Raw genomic sequence first — 7,432 nt, 5'->3', positions numbered from 1 at the left:
TAAAAAGAGAACGCCTGGGGACGATCAATCAAGAGATGAGAGCAGCCTTATCAACGATTGCTCCAAATTTTGATCTCCTTTGCTCAGTTAAACAGGCTCACATTTCTCAATAAACATATTTTCGTATTAGGTATATTGATTTTAGTAATAAATAAATATTAAATAAAAATAGCTTTTTTCTTTGGTGTACCTCTAAAATTTCTTGATTTGATAGGTGTACCTTGAACACAAAAAGTTTGCGGAACACTGGTCTAGAACACCCTTGAAGGGTGAAAGGCAGAAACATAAAATTTTAAAAAAAACCCTAAACTTTCATATAACTTTTCTTTGTTTTACAATTTCACTCTGACCATCCGTGTAATCAAATTTTCAATGATTTTTAATGATGGCAATTTCAATTACGGCTGTTCCCTCGGATGCTGATGCCAGGAAAAAAAACACTCGATGGTCGCACGCTCCGCTCGCTGCCTGCTACGGAGAACGCTCTACCATTGCGCAAGAAGGCATCGATTTGAAGACTAACATTTAACACCTGTTCTGTGAAGGAAGTTGGGAATGAATCTGTCTATAAACAGCAATGCGGAACCAGAGCCGTAGGAATGCAGTAAACAGAGGGATCATCTTCCTTTGCACTCTGTTTTTAATAACATCCTCAACTGTTTTTAATAACATCCTACGTCTAACTTCACATTGGTGACTTAGCAGAGTGATTTAGCAGTGCGATTCAGCCGCATTCATGGTTTTGTAAGTAAATCGCAGGGCTATTACACATTAGCGAATTAGACATTGATTTAAATGCCAAACGATGTACGCGGCTGAATCGCACTGCTATGTTGCCAGTGTGAAACAAACCTTAAGGATGAAGGTGGGTGCGAAGCTTCCAAGCGATCTAAAAACTCCCTTTTAGATGTTAGTTTTCCCTTGGATGAATTAAAGAGAAGATAGGTTACTGAGACAATGCAAGTAGTTTCACTGAACTAGGTACAGTGGACATACTTGAGATTTACTATGTTTAGCATTGCACATAAGTCCGTCGGTCAGACAAGCTGTCACCGACCACAAACCCGTCGCTCTAGGCTATTTTTTGTGATAAAATGCCTTCCTGAGATGTGCACAAATCATTTAAGAGCAAAAACCAAATCTAATTGAGTTTCTTTCCATTCGTATGTTCTCAAAAATCACTTATTATTTCAATAAATACAATTATTCACAATGCTTTTTGCTACCTAAAAACGTCAAATAAAATAAAGAGAGAGAGCGAATGCAGAAACACAAGTGTAAAGGACACAGCATGATGTTACGCGATTTATCTGACAGACATCCATACAAATCCTCGTCGTTTGAAAAAATTTACTTAAAATCAGGGCATTCATAATAATATAGCTGTTTCACCCGTAAACATATTCTTTGAATGGCTTTTTCTTTATGTTGGGAAGTGAGTTAGCTAAGAGCTTCACAGATGCACTCATAGAGGGCAGTGCAAAGAGCTTGCTTGGAAGTCCGCAAGATGGCAGCTAGTAGCCAGCAGAGATGTGCGAAATGGGTACCCAAAACCATTTGAAATGCAAAATGGAAATGGGTCAAAACTTTTCCATTTGAAAATGCAAAATGCAAAATGGGTTTTAGAAAAGCATTTCAAATGCAAAATGCAAAATACCTATTTTCAAAATGCATTGAAAATGCAAAATGGTTTCTCGGGTCAAACAATTAAAATAATTATAGAATTTTTAAACAATTTTGTCATTTCATAATGGGCATCAATGTAGAACAAACATATTACATGATGGTAAATCCAAAAACACCACGACTACAGATTATGAAACCACAAAAAATTGCGCGGGACTAATGTTGCCAACGTAAAAACATAGAAACTGCTATCTAACATTTAATATTACAGAGTCATGGCTCCATGTCCAGTATTTTTTGTAATGGTATCACTCAATTGCCAGGGCTCCTACCAGGGAGCAACTTGACAAATGTAAATCATCTCTCATAGCGAGGTTGAGGACCGACTGATATTTGGGGCTTATGAAAAAAAGATGAGTGGAGATAGTAGGAAGTATGTTGCAAAAAAGCATTTAAAATGGAAAATGCATTGAGGAAAGTATTTAAAATGTAAAATGGAAAATGGTTTTTAGAAAAGCATTTAAAATGCAAAATGGAAAATACCCATTTTGCAATTTGCATTTCCATTTGAAATGGATTTATTTGAAATAAAGCACATCTCTGGTAGCCAGTAGTCGCCAGGACCAGTTAGAATGCTCCCAGACAAACTTGGTGTTTTCAGACCTCATTTAGCCAGCTCCTAGTTAGGTCTACTATCGAGTCACCATTGTAATACCAAGTATATAATAAATCCCTGATTTAACACAAAGAACTTATTCTTCATAATCTCCTTCCACGATGAGTTGGAGAACTGTTTGTGGGAACACAACACTTTATAATGCGTTACGTTCCATTTAGCTATGAAGGATGTTAATTGTAGCCATTTCGTTCATTCACACATATTCATTGTGGCTATTCTTATCTTATGCGTTTTGTTATTCGCTTTCAATCTACAAATGGTGCTATATTTTTTGTTCCGTTAGTATGAACATAATGGGTCATTGTATTTATGTCAAGTTTTCCTACCCAACTATGTTTTTGCACCCATAAAGCACTTGTTGAAACGAAAATGTGCAGTGAAAATATTGCAGGAAAGTATTCATTAGTGAGAAAATTGTAAAATTGAACAGTTATTTTACAAGATAGTGACAAATTTAGCAATCAATTTCACTTGTAAGAAGTAGCACTTATAGCACAAATATCTGGGAAATATTATCACAGACGACCTGAAAGACATTGAGGATATGGAAAGGCAAGTCAAGGCGTTTTGATTTTTGCAGTACAAACATAAAAAAGATACTTTTCAATGCATTTTGCACTTCGCTGTACACATCAGAACTGTGGGTGGATTACATTGCATCACAATGGCATAAGCTAAAAGTCACTTACAATAATGCATATCGCCAACTATTCCGCCTACCGAGATACTGCAGCGCCACGGAAATGTTCCTGGAGTGACGAGTACACTCTTTCAGAGCGCTTCTCCGCCATATGGGAAGCTTATGGGGCAGACTACGCCTATCAAGTAACAAAATCATCACCGCCATGGTTGCTGGATGGAATCCCCCCTGATGGCCCTCTGGAGACAGGAGACGTCCAAATATCCTCCATAAACGGCTTCTTACACTCATTTTTGTGTTTATCTTTTTCTTTTTTCACTTAAATTCCGTTTTTTTTGTGCCTATAGGAATAGCCTATGTATTAATATTTTTCTTACTCTAATTATGTATTTCAAAATATGGAATGTATTGCATTGCATTACCCCTGCATACATTCTGGAATAAATCTTATTATTATAGCAGTACTTTAAGCTGCATATACACAAGCTACAAACAGTCAATGTTGAAGCTTCAAGAAGTGACTACTTTTCTTAAGCGGCTGCTACACTACTCGCTTCGACGCTTCGACGAAGTCCTCGACGAAGTTAGCCGAAGTTCGAAGTACGTGCCCACATACTCGTGCAACTTCGCGAGTATTTTTTTTTTTTTTTTTTTTTTTTTTTTTTAAGTCGGAGGCGGTTTACTTACGTTCCCCGCGAGCACTTAGGCCATAGGCCCATTGTACTATCTCCCATTTTACCTCATTCCCTTGCCAGTAACCCGGTCCCTTTAATGAAGTTCACCAGGGCTGTCATTGGATATGTGGCGATGTCTTCTGGTTCCACACTGTGTCTTCCCAGGTATCTGAGCCTTATTCCCAGCAGAGCGGGACATTGGCACCATAGGTGAATTGGAGTCTCTTCCTCCTCTTCACATTTCCTACAGATGTTGGTGTTTTCCACTCCCAACAGTTGCATGTGTCTCCTGAGATGGCAGTGTCCCGTTAATAGTCCTACCAGTTCCAACTTCGCGAGTAACTCAGTCCAACCAGTTGGTGATTGGTTTATTTATGCCGTGACGCTTCGAGTCCTTTGACTCGGGCGCATTTACCGACAGCAATCGGAAGTCGGGCGAAGCGAAGCGAAGTTGCCCGAAGCGAAGCGAAGTTCGTGCCCACACTATCGTATTCGGTCAACTTCGCGAGTAGTGTAGCTGGGCTATTACAGAAAAAAAAAAAATTCAACACAATGCAGCAATCTGTGTATGTGTATATTATGCTTGTATGTAGCAGTTTGTGCAATGCAGTGCTATTTTTGTAAATTCTCAGAAGAATAATTATTTTGGCACGTAGGAAACCACAGCCGTTATGACCAAGTCTGCAGTCTTTCTACACCACCTTACGTAACAAATGCAAATAATATAGCTATCGGTAACATCAGATTCTTACATTCCAAAAGTGTCATAGTCGGGGCAGGGAATTCTTCATGCTGACTGATAACAGCTCTTACTAACAATTATGTTTATGGAGGGGTAGGAAGTAACTTGTCTCTGTAACCGTGTTACCATAGTCATGCAACTGTAATGCTATAGCTGCGCTATTTCGACTCAGTATGAAGTGATGGATGCATTGATACAATGGTAAATGGAGCAAAATAAGTATTGCGTCACGGCTAATTTGTTCGCTTTTGGGAACAGCTCGTATGGTCTCATAGAAATCGTTGTCTCCCTTTCCGTCATAGTTAGAAATATGAACTAAACGGTGTTAGAAAAAGAAAAACTACACTCTATATTCAAATCTAGAAGTTAGCTACGAAGAATTGAAATGTGCAACTCTATGATACCAAAGATTTTTTTGTTTTTAAAGAAAGACAAACATTCCCGGGTTACGAATAACCTGATAATATTTGAAAATCTCCTACCACCACAGTAAACTGAAAATGTTGCTTGTGTTGTGATAGAGGACTTCGCCAGCCGAGGAATTGAACACACTACGCCTGGGTGGGACCCAAACGCGATGTCAACTCGGCCACCGACCGGTTACAGATTACAACCGCAATTTGAGAAAAATTTATGAAACTGAATTTTTTATAAATAATTTTTATATGAAACATCAAAAAGTGAAGTGAGAGTAATGTTTATAATACATTTGGCTGATAAAATGTTTATTTTTTTCGTTATCCATAATTTTAAACACAATTCAAAATCAAAATTTTAATATATCAAAAATTATGCTTATTTCATAACATTTTTATAGATTTCGGATACATTCTGAAATATGCCATTTATTTAGATTTTATTGCAATGAATTAAGCATGAATTCTCCAACCTTCTGGAGATCGCCTTCTCTAAATAGTATAAAATAAAGTCGCCATCCGCGTCTGTCTGTTTGTGCGTTTAGTTCTTCTAAACAATGCAACTAATTTTGATAGAGTTTTCACTATCATTTAAGGAATTTCTTCCGGAAGGTTTATATATATAAAACATGTCTATAGTATATACAGGGTGTCCGGAAACTCGTAGTACAAGCGGGAAACTGGTGAATCTACATCACATTTGGAGTCGATTTTGTAGTATATTTTTTTTTGATTTGAGCTTTCGTTATCGAGTAAATCGAGTTAGAAGTTGATTTTTTTTTTTTTTTTTTAATCAAATTCTTATAAATTATTACTGAAGATCAAAGTACCCAACTAATTAAAACTATTTGAAAGTAAAACAAATGAAGAAACTCGGATTTGAAGCATTATTTTGAAATCACCCTTCATTTAACCCGGTGTAATCATAAAATATTTCTGCTCTACAGGGTTAAAACATCTGTTATTCAACCCTAAACACCAGAAAAAACTTTAACCCTAAAATAGCCGAAAAATATTTTTTTTTGGTTTTTTTTTTTTTTTTGAAAATGCTCAAATCAAAAAACTTTATGTTTTTTTGGGTTCCCCATGTGGTGTAGATTCTCCAGTTTCCCGCTTGTACTACGAGTTTCCGGACACCGTGTATATATAAAAAAATATTTTCGGGCTCTTGCTGGCTAAATCTTACGTGATATATCAAAATAATGTGGTACGGAATTTAATATCTTAAAAAGGCCTACAGAAAAGTCTGCTATGGTATATGTCTATCTCCTAAGGAAAACCCACAGCAACCCCGGGTACATGTCAGCTAGTTAAGAAATATAATGGTAAATGCCAGAGGCCTGAGGGGTTAAGGCCGAGGTTTGAATTCCTGTCACGTTTGAGACATTGCCATTAAATTTATTGCCACAAGTTTGTCACAATACTTTAAGAGGCTAGTGTCAAAAAATTCCAAACTTTTTTATGAAAATTATGGTGGCCGGATAACTCACCAAAACACACCAGTAAAAAGTGTTATAAAGTTATGAAAAGTGATGAAACAAAAACTAGGTTAAATATGTAACTATTTAACCTAATTTTTGTTTCATCACTTTTGTTCACTTTTTAAAGGTGTGTTGAATTGTCATTTTGAGGGGATAATTTACAATGCAGATTGTAAATTGCATTTTATTTGCAGGTAAGTGATAGTTCCTTCAGTAGCGAAGCACTAAATTGCACCTTTCATGTGCTTCTGATATACATTAATTTGCATCGCAAAGATTGACTGGACGCAATACACACGCATTGTGACACAAATGTAAAATTACTCTACACTAATAATAATATTTTTTACATCCACTTACTCGAATAATTTTTACCCATTAGTTGCCTGCAACGGGCAAAAAGCTAGTAATAATAAAATTACACTGTAAATTTTGGAATAGGTGGGTGGAATTTAGAATGGGGAGTTAAAGAATTACAAAGTTAACATTAAAATCCATCAATTTTGCAAATATACACACTTATTTAAATCTAATTGATATTAAAAGTTAACGATCGTAGATCCTCTTGAGATTATTTTTCACAAAAACAGCGCTATACAAATTATCCAATTATTATTTACTAGCGCCACCGATGTTGCCCGGGGTACAGAGTTTTTGAAATGTATTAATTTAATTAGAAAAGTGGATTCCCTGCAATGCTTCGCTATTGCTAATGTCTCTCTCGGGCACCTCTGACTTCTTCCACCATTCACTACTGTATACCACAATGGACTCCTTATCTCATTATGGTGCAGAGATATTGTATGTAGATGTATTATAGATTCGGGCAACCCCAACTTCTTCTGGCACAAATAACAACAAGCTTTTAAATATTCACCAATGTCGGTCGACTGCTGTTCGAGTTTTGCGATCGCAAACATAATCAGGCTGAATTTTTATATATTAAGATATTCCTGAACGTTCCAGACAATTCCCGAATATTCCAGAATGTTTGGGAATTTCTAGAGGGCGAAACTTCCACCCCTTATATCTTCAAAAGCACGCCCTTCGGGTAAAAATAGGAACCTTCTTCTTGGATGGGGGATAGAGGGCTACCACACCATATAACTCCGTTGATCGTACCGGGACTTTTCTGATTTTAGCTGCACGCACATTGTACACATACTTTTATAAT

The sequence above is a fragment of the Hesperophylax consimilis genome, chromosome 14 (genome assembly GCF_061612785.1).
Source record: "Hesperophylax consimilis isolate HC1 chromosome 14, BYU_Hcon_1.0, whole genome shotgun sequence".
NCBI lineage: Eukaryota > Metazoa > Arthropoda > Insecta > Trichoptera > Limnephilidae > Hesperophylax > Hesperophylax consimilis.
The sequence above is the reverse complement of the archived record's forward strand: the minus strand, read 5'-3'. Positions refer to the sequence as shown.